This window comes from Rhea americana, unplaced genomic scaffold (assembly GCF_003343005.1).
Source record: "Rhea americana isolate MKP2758 unplaced genomic scaffold, rheAme1 scaffold_136, whole genome shotgun sequence".
Taxonomy (NCBI): domain Eukaryota; kingdom Metazoa; phylum Chordata; class Aves; order Rheiformes; family Rheidae; genus Rhea; species Rhea americana.
The window spans coordinates 568,171-578,587 of record NW_028185439.1 but is presented as its reverse complement, the minus strand read 5'-3'; positions in this window follow the sequence as shown (position 1 = coordinate 578,587).

Below are 10,417 nucleotides of genomic sequence, written 5' to 3'. Positions count from 1 at the left end.
AACAAAAACATGAGGAGAGCTTCACACTTGGGTCTGAGTATTACCCATGCAAGAAGAGGGCAGCATGCCTAGCAACGTGCTAATGATCCCTTTGGAGCTTAGCTATGTCTGCAGTCATTAGCTGCCTATTTGCTGTTTAGGAAGGAAATAATGAGTATCTCCAGAGCAGGCAAGGGCAGTAAAAGTTCTGGTGGGAAGAAAGTTGAATCACATTCCTGACTAATGACTTAGGAAATCCTTAGGTTGGGAGAATATTTTAAGCTAACTGAGAGCTTAAGAAAAGGTAAGCTATAAAAGAAAGCCTGATATTTTAACCAGGGTCCCAACCGAGGTGGAATCAGCCTACAAAGGCAAAGATGACATCAATAACAAGTTGCTCATCCCAGGGATTACACAAATATGCGTAGTTTGTTCGCTAGATACAAAGATGGGGAGCAAGGTTCAAGGTCCTTTCAATCTGATTTTTGAGGCAAAGCTTCCTCTTTCTGTTACTTGTGTGTTTCTTTTCAGATATTTGTATACAAGTATTTATTTGATTATTACTTCAGTCTGACATGGTAGGAATGATACCAGGATCACTAATGGACAATACATACCACTTCTGTAGTCATGGCGATCCCTAAAAGCATAGTATTGGGACCTTCTAGACTATGCCTAGCCTGCTCAGGTACTTCCCCAGGAACTTACTGGTAACRCAGCAAACCTCTGTTTAACTGCAGAGACAAGCATGGCCTTTAAATCTCAACAGTTGGGTACAGAGGAAAGTACACAAATACCAAGGGAATTTACACCACCTATGATAATTGGCATTGCTGCCAAAAAAAAAATCACATGCTTTCTAATTTAAATTTCTTCRATCTGCCAGCATTAAATATGACAAAACTGTTCTTTGATTTCCATAAAGTATGACTTCCAATTCAGTCATTATGTTGAGGGAAACATTTATTCCTGAAGTAGGCAATGTTTTCCTCCTGAATGTGGATTAATTTGAATGCTTACTGAGTAAGTRAGTATGCTGATCCAAAGACTAGAGAAGAGAGGGGTATTTAATATTAGTAGCTGCATTTTGTGTTCTCAGGAGAAGCCAGTGCTTACCCCTCTGTGATGATGAGTAACTGCAAAGAAAGCAAAGTGTAAGTTTCAGTACCCACTAGCCAAAAGATGACGTGAATATGTATCTCAGAAAATACTGCTCATTAGTATTGTATTGATACATTGGTTCAGCAACTATATGCAGTTAATTCTATCCTCATGTAAATGACTTTTCAAAGGTGGGTTGCTCATTATTAGTGCTTGCAGCAATGTGGGATCTGGACAGGGGACAGGTATTGTGTCTAATTGCTTCCARTCTTGCACTAGAGCTGGGTAAACAAAGGGAAAAATACCATATTTGATTCTCAACAGGGAACAACCATTGTCACAATTCACTTTCCTCTGATAATTTGTATGTCCAGATGGATGCTTTAGAAGGAGGCCCTTTTCCACGGTAAATACAACAATTACTGTCAACTAGATGATCYCCTCTGTGCCGAAATGTTTGCCAGGCTGCTATTATATCAGCAGCTTTGGCTGTTCGTTCATTTACCCACCAAGCTGACATAACAGCTCCCTGTGGCTAGCAGGAGGAGGTGGCTGGCCACRTGCTCCCGCTGTGTCCCTTGCACTGGCTCGGGCACTGCTCCAAGCGCACGGTGAGTTGACTGAAAATGACAAAAAAAWTAACCCATCAAAAAAGGGAGCAGCTTCTTACAGGCTTAGTGAGTTGGATTGCTTTATGTTGCAATGTGAGGAACAGCGTGAAGGATGAAGCACAACAGCAAAGGGAGGGACTGTGAGTCCTCCCTCGTGGAGGAGCTGTTAATTTTACTCAGCTGTTTTGTGAACCTGTGCCCTTGGTGGGCAGAGATCAGGCTTGTAAGTAGGACCTACACTGCCTTTCCTCATAGATTTCTTAAGTGTAACTCACATATTTAATTTATTCTTCCTTCAAGCTTTTCTAAGCTCCTAGTTACTTAAACTAATTAGGTCACCATTATTTTCTGTTTGTGAAAGCTGAAAAAGGCAATGACTACTGCAGACTTTTCTCTATCATCTGTATTTGTTCTTCTTCCCTGGTAAGTAATAATCTGTACTTTTTCTCACTTTTACTTCACTTTAATAGCGCCTGGTGAATCAGAACAGATTTGCAGTCTAACCTTTAGCACAGCTGGAGCTCTGCTTATATGCACATGCCTACGATGTACATCCATGACCCACTGTTCCTGACTCAAGCAACTTAAATACTATGGCTGAGTCCAAATATTTGTTAGCATGCTTCCCTTTCTTAGATCTGAGTTCCTGAACTCACAGGGAGTGTGCAGAAAGAATACAACCTTTGCAGGAGAGCAGAGCYTAGGTCAGAATATTTCCATCTTAGTTCTCAGTGCTCTTTCCATAACCAAAGAAAAGGTGTTCTGTTTTCCATCTAACTTTTCCTATGGTGTTTCCTTAGAAAAAGAAATCCCATCCAGCTCCTGAGAAATGCAGTAGCTTGGTGACTTTTTAGAGATGACTTCTGTTTATAAGGGCTAGGTAGCACAATCAAAGAATGTATCTATGAATGGAAACCTAGGGAAAGGTTTCAAGACCCTGAAAATCGTGTGAAAAGTCAAACATTAAGTGTTAATAAGTACAATTCATTCATAAGAAACAAGAAAASTAACAAAATATTTGCAGCAAGTTATAGGAAATATTAGTAGCACAAATACCAAGCATATAGTAAATCATAACTGTTTTGCAGGAACTTTGCCATAAAGGATTTGACTCTGCTTGTGTGGGGAAAAATGCTTCCAGTGGGCRTTTCAGCATCACCAAATGATGGTACTTTAAGAACAAATCTGTTTACCTAACTTTTTCCTTTTTCTACTGCCTATTGTAATCAACATGACATGAAAAGTGATTGGACAATGATCAAAAGATTAAAGACATTCTTTCAAATGCAATTTAAAAATAGATATACTAAGGGCTCTGTTTCTTAGCAATACAGTGATGGAGTCTTTAAAGAAAAGTTCTGTGGTCACAGGAATATAAATATGTATCTATCTAGCTGTTTAATTTCAGCACCATGGTTGCAAAATAAATATTTGCTATAGAAGCTTGCAATGGTAATTCAATTATTTTTTTCATCTCCTGCCAGTAATGTGTTGACAAGTTAAACTAGTTGAGGCTAAATTTGTCAGCAGAATAGCAGCTGTACTAACCAGCTACAATTCCCTGAAAAAGTGTGCATGTTTGTGGGAGGTATGTAAATGTGTGTGTGTGTATGCACAGACAAACACACATGAATATATATGTGTGTATGCACACGCATACACATAAATATGTGTGTGTGTGTACATATGAATGTGTGTGTGTATATGTTATATGTATACATACACACTTTCTTCTGAAGCCAACATGACAAAAAAGTACTTGAAGCTCCATTATCATTGGTTATAAATTGATTACTAAAATAGATTTAGTAATCTGAAACAATTTCTTTTACAGAGCGGTTTAGGCACGATAGCTCCAACAGGAGACCTTGTAACAGTTCGTACCAAAGCAGCCACTAACCTAGGGCAAAATTTTTACACTATCAGATGGACAAAGGCCTGCTTAACTTCCATTTTAAGGTTCAAATATTTAAGATGCCAGAAGAGCAGTGTTTAACAGACTTGTAATTGCTATGGCACCTTAGTTTTCATCCAAGAAGCTCGCCAGGTGCCTGAAATGCCATGTGCTAGCTGCTGCTCCTTGTGTAACACAGGCACGAGAGGAAGATGAGGAAGGAAGAACTTTAATCCACAACTGCCTGAAGCAATTCAAATCCACCTCCTAAAATGGTAATTTAACATCCATTCTTTGCATTAAAATACTCTAGTTTGCAATAATAATAAAAAAAACAATTTGACTGAACCCAAAGCAAGATAGAAGCATGATTCTGCAATGCATGGCTTGAGTCCTCACCCATAAACAAAAAATTGTGGTAAACCCTGTGGTCCAATTATTGCTTAACTCATGACAATCAAGTTCTTCTGTGAATATGAAACCTTGAACTTGAAGCATTCATCTGGTATGTGGGTGTTGTGACCTTTGTTTTTATTTTCCCTTCTCCTTCTCTGGTATTTTTCCATTGYAATGGAGAAGGAGAGTATCTGAGGTTTAGTCAACTCACTAAACTGGCGTTTACAGATTTGAAAGCATCAACCTGAAACAGAGAGAATAGACTTTTACTCTAGCCACTTGTTCACTGGCAAGTTTGAAGGTACTTTCAAGTCATCTTTTCTGATCATAAACTGCRTGCTAGATTTCTTCAGTCTTTCCCTTTCAAACTTGCAATAAAAGTTTAAATTGCTGTGAATTGGCATTTGTCCACAAGAAATGTTTTCTTAAAAAAAACAATCAAATGGCAAGTGTAATTACACTCAGAGTTGAATTCTGGATGTCTTTCAAGGCTAGTGAGTGTCTCATACACCATCGAGTAATCTTCTAACTCAATAGAGAGGCAAGATAAGGTATGCTTAAGGCTAGAGTGATATGATGGCTAATATTTAAAGTAGTAAACCCTGGTTTATKCTTCTTTTGGGTCTCTCTGTGGGAGTCATACCTGAGTGAGAGCATCTTAGGGGCAGAGAAAATTAAATACTGGGCTAGCCTTTTCTTAAGCTGTGTGCTAACTTTTAAACATTAGTCTGTGATGTTACTACTAGAAGTATCTGAACCTGATGTAGTTTAAGGCCCAGGAGAATGTCCTTTCCCCCTAGATAATTCATCCTGTCCCAGCTAGATAGATGGGGGGCTGCTGCAAGACCCTGGGGACTTCTTGGGTCCCGCCAGCACCAAAGCTGAGCACATACTCTGAATAAGCGTGCACAAGCAACACCTGCACAGCTGATCAGCAGTACAACTTTTCTACTGTCAGTAGAATGAGAAACTGGAAAACTAATAGCACTTGGAAAGGCAGAAAAAAAAAAGCTTGGCAGAAACATCTGGGTTTGAAATAGCTAGGTTTAATTCTCACCGAGAGTTTTATTTTTTTAAAAAAAATCCTATGCCATGTAATACTATGTTGTTTTCACTTAAGAAATCTAAGGTGTTACACAGATATAGTTAATGCCTTATTTTTCAGTGATCCTGTTGACTTCCACCTCCTGCCTTTAGGTGAACATCACAGAAGGCAACATATTGTGCAAATGGCAAAGGCTCTTGGGAAAAGCAAAAACCACCACCACAACAAAAATACAATCCTCTGTAAAGTAAAATTATTAAAAAAAAAAAAATTCTAAAAGAAAACATGGAAGAGAAATTACCACTTTTCATTATCTGCTGCTATCTGTTTGAAGACAACCAAAGCAAAGCATTATATTTGCAACTTATATGTTTGGTGTGGCCCAGCAACATCTCTGCTCCATCTACTCTTTGGTTAAACCTTCTATTGTGCTTAATTAGAGGCTGATGGCCAGAAGGAAGTGATGGTGGTTTGGATGATTTTTTTCCAATGCTCAATAAACTATTTTCGCATATGTCTTTGATGCAACATGTAGTTATGTTTTTATATGAAAATGTCAATTTTTGTACATATCTTTTCAGTAATCTAGTACAATTTAGTAACCACCATTTTTAGCCTGTGGTGTTTTATTGGCTCAATTTAAGACAGCATTAGGATTAGTAAAGTGATTTTTTAAAGTGTTGAAATGTTTAATATTACATTTTATTTGGTATGCTTACTGCAAGCCTGTTCCTCTTGAGTTTATTGCCAGAGTTCCCATTGACTTTGACAGAGCAGCTTTAAGTTCTAGAAGAATATTTGACAGAGCTACACTAAATCATTCTGTGTTTGAAGAAATACTGTTTTATTTTAAATCACTTCCTTCTAGCAAATAATTTGCAGCTTGACATGAGCGAATCCCACAAAACATCGCTCACTGCTTCATTTCACTTCCATATAAAAGGTCTTGTTTCACCAAGTTTAGCTGAAGTATTACTGCTCATGAGAATGTCTTGTTGGGATATAGTTTATTTTTGTGGGGATCTGAAATGAATGCACTAGATGATTTGCAAATATATAAGGGATAAACAGGTTTCTCACCTGAACTTTTGTAATCTGCAATATTTCTGTTTTCGAAAAAAGACAGAAAGTTAGCATGATTCATGCTAACCAGTTACTTTCCTGTTTAAAACATTGCAGGTCATCAAGCAGGAACTATACTTCTTGCTCTAATAGAGCAGGGATGATTCTTCCAACTTACATACCTTTTCTTCATTAAGAATTACCTTATTCACTGTAACTATTTTGAAAGGATGATATTTTGTTAAAGGACAAAAACAACTCCCCCAAACAACTCCCCACGCACTGTAATGCTGATTTATCAATGATGGAATATCAGCTACTGCGTCAATAAACTATGCACTGGTCTTTGGCTAGTAGTTTGTGCTATAAATAGTCCTGATAGTACTAAGAAGTCACGAGTTTATGAGAAAGACTGAATTTTAGGGTGTTAACTTATAGGAAAAAAAAGTAACTTTCTGAGTCAAAGCCTTCTTCCTAAGGTTATACATGAGTGTAAGTGACTGGTGTTTTTTTGTTTTTGTTCTCCAGAGAATATATACTGTGCTCCCGAGACGTATAAAGGTAACTGAACTGCGCGGAAAGTGCCAGTGGCTCCAGTCAGTGCAGTAATTAGTGTTATACTGTCATATCTACTGCAAYATTTTGCTTAGTTTATTTTACTTTCTCAGCTATAAAAATTAGAAATGCCACTGTATATTCAGAGTTGTGGAGTCAGTAACAGCGGATTCCAACTGCTGCATACAGATCTGTGTACCACATATATTTTCCATAGAAATACAGAATTACAGTCACTTCACAGTGTAAATGGTGAACTGTGAAATATAAAAACAAGGCAGTAATTTCAAAGAGATTGATAGGAATAGCTGATGTTCAAAGTTATTTCTTGCATGCATTTTAATTTTTTTCCTTAGAGAAGGCTTGGGAAATGTGAATAAAATAAAACTGAGACTGGTGTTTGCCTATTGTAAGCGTATGTCTGACTCTGATTTCAATCCTAGGCTTGGATCCCAGATATCTTAACAAGAAGTGAGAACACAAAACATCTGGAAAAATCCTGGATGACAAGGCCCGGCCAGCATAACTTCATAAAAGGTAAAAATCTGAGTCTGGTAAACTTATTTTCCGGCAGCATGTGTAGTGGGGAGAGTTGCAGATGTAGCCTACCGGGATTTCAAAATGGCTTTTGACGGAGTCCAGCACAAAGGCCTGAATATACGCGCTTAGTCTGTATCTCCGTGTCCTAATTCGTATCTCCAAACAAGGAGAAAACTTGGCTGGAGACGAGGAAAAAAGAATAAATCTATAAGGTGGTTGAAAAGCTGGCTGTGTCAGGCGGGGGCCGGCAGACCCCGGCCAGGAGAGGTGCTCGTTGGCAAAGCCGTGCCGGCGGCCGGGCAATTTGCACCCTCTGCCTTGCGCTGCAGGTGCCTCCCCAGGCCCCAGATAAATCCCACGTGTCCGCAGCCCCCAACTTCTTCTGGGGGAGGCTGCTGCCGTCAGACACGGCCCTTCTGGAGCCGGGGACCGGCCGGCGGCGGCACGAGGACGACGTGCTTCACCCCCATGTCTTGAGGGAGTAGGGCCAAGTCCTGCAAGGACTTCTGGTATGAAAAGATCCACCACCAGCTGGGTGAAATCTCTCCCCCAGCTGGGTGAAATCTCTCATTTGTACTCTGCTGCTGCAAGGAAGGCGGCTCTGAAGGAGGGGTAGTGAGCTGAATACGGATTCCTATCACGGTGAAAAGGGGAGGAGAAAAAACACCCAGTCCTGCAGTAGACCTTTTTATTTTATTTTGATTTTTGTTAATGTAGAATGCAASGTTTAACATGAAAGACACTTCTGTGAGAATATTGTCCCCAGAGGTCAGCTCCRATAAGCTGTTGCTTATTAGGAGCCTTTTACTGAAGGAAGATTGAGGCCACCTGAGAGCAATAACTAATTATAATTTTTTCCACTTCCCTCAGGCCTTTTTGACTCTGTGCAGTCAGAGTGAGCACACCTCTCAAATAACTTCGTGGGGCAGCRCTTGTACCCCTGGCCCTGTGTCGATCCGCCATTTCGTGTGCTGCAGCCGCCATTTCCCTTCCGGGCATTCCCGATTTTGCCGCCAAAAAACAACGGACGTTTGCGAAGAAGCTGGAGCGTGGGTGATTCAACCGAGAAYGTGTACGTGAAGTTGGCAGTGGTGAGTGTAAGTTAACAAGCTTGGGAGCGGGAATCCCAGCTGGAAAGGACACGTGTAACAAGAAGCCCCACAGGAATTCCGATCCTGAATCGGTTTTGGAGCTTATTAGAGTAATAATTGAAGGAAGAATGTAAATTTGAAGCAATAACAGAGCGAGAATATAATATGACGTAATACAATGTAAGTAAAAAAGAAGAGGCTATGCCTTTGTAACATAAACCGTTCATTAAAATGAAAGCATTTTCTGTGAAGGGGGAGTTAAGAAGCATAAGGCATTACGAAGCGAGGGGAGCAGAGGACAACAGTGTCTTGTAGYGCATGGAGGAAGACTAAAGAAGTTYGTTTCATCCCAGCTAAACAGAGACCTCAGTGTAACATAACAAATATTTATAGTTTCGATTTGTCAACAAGTGATTGTGGCGTTTTTATGAGATTCAGAAAGTAGAGGAGTAAAGTGCCGTGGGGTGTAAAACGTGTGACGCTCAGCGTCACGCAGCTCGCGTTGCCTGCGGTAGATTGAGGGGGAGGAGGAATCTGCAGTAAAGGCCTTAAGTAAATGTAAGGAGCATCAACATTTTTATGGTAAACAGAATTTCTATTTTGTGGATTGGAAGAAAATATCAAAGGAGGTCTGATTTTATCTTGCATTAGACAATATGGGAGAAACTTGAGTTTTTATTTTTTGGTATAAATGTAGAACTATTTATGAAGAGACCCCGCTTTTCTGTAAATTCCCCTGTAATAATGGTGCCCCTTCAATAAATCTGACAATGAATCAGTTATTTTTACTCACGTGGAAGTTTAGCTTAATCTGTGGTCATAACCTTCTACATAAGAAGCTATTAGGAAAACAAATGAGATGAAGAGCTACCCCAAAAGCTTTAATTGGCATTCTTATATTGCAAAACTTTCTTACAGTTTTTAATTTTCATCTTTTCTTCAGTTTTCATGCCTTTCGTCCTTTTCCAGTTGCTTCATATGTTACGTGTGGATGGTGGGGAACTAAAATGGAAATGAGATGCTACACTGTTAGGACTTCTTAGTGCGTTTTTATAGTACACTTTATTGACAAGCTTTCTCTACCGCTTATGTGCGGGACTACRAACAAGGCACTTCCTCCATTTTGTACACTAATTATTAGCATCAAAGCTGATGTATGCTGTCTTTTAATATAATGAGTGACACAAATACTGAAGTCCAATAGAATAAACAAACTGAGAATGGCTGTCAGTCAATGCATGTGGCAGAGGACAGGATCTTACTGCAATGTGTAATACTCTGTATACTTGGTACAGCACTTAAGAGTTGCCATCCTATCTGCCCAAGTGCTGTGAAAATCGGTGGGTATAAGGACTAGGCATTATAACCATCACCTTTTTGAGGAAAATCTATGATTGGAGGCTGCAAAAGGAAGGGAATTAAGTGTGTGCCGGGCGATGTGAACAGCATATGCACTTCCAGTCCCCTCAGCAGGAGGGTCTGCCTGGCTGYGGGACTCGGACCAGCTCTGCCACCTCTTACCTGATGTCTCTGTGGTGAAAAAACAGAGAGGGCTTGAGGGGGAACCTGTGACTGAGCTCCTGATTTCATGGCCTTTRTATGCAAAGCTTGCTATTTATTTTTTCCTCTTATGTTAATGAACGTTTCTTATTGCTTGCAAGGAAAATGAATTAAAAATAATGATCAGTCTCTAAAGGCTGGTTCTCCAGTGTCTTAAGACTCTTCACGGTGCTGTAATAGACAAACCCAACAAACTGCTTAGAATGACTTGTTCTGATTTGCGATGATTTATACTTACTATTTGCTGTGRTAAATGATTATATTGGTTCTAAGCAGTGATGATTCACACTGCAGCTTTTCATGAGTACAAYGTGACTATTAAAAATGTCTGGACTGTCACGTAAACCTGAGGAACTACAGTAGGACTAGCAGACATCTTATGCAGACATGGCCTGCATAAGATAAAAATAAAGATGTGAGTAGGGTTAAAATGATGGTATTGAATAAGGTCAGTTGTGCTAAAGACGTTACATTAAAATTCTGCCAGCAAGATAACTTTAGGTTGGGAATCCCAGCCCTCCTTCATTCCTGAACTTTGATGAAAGAATATTGTTCTTACTAGGTTTGACTTCACTCCAGCTAT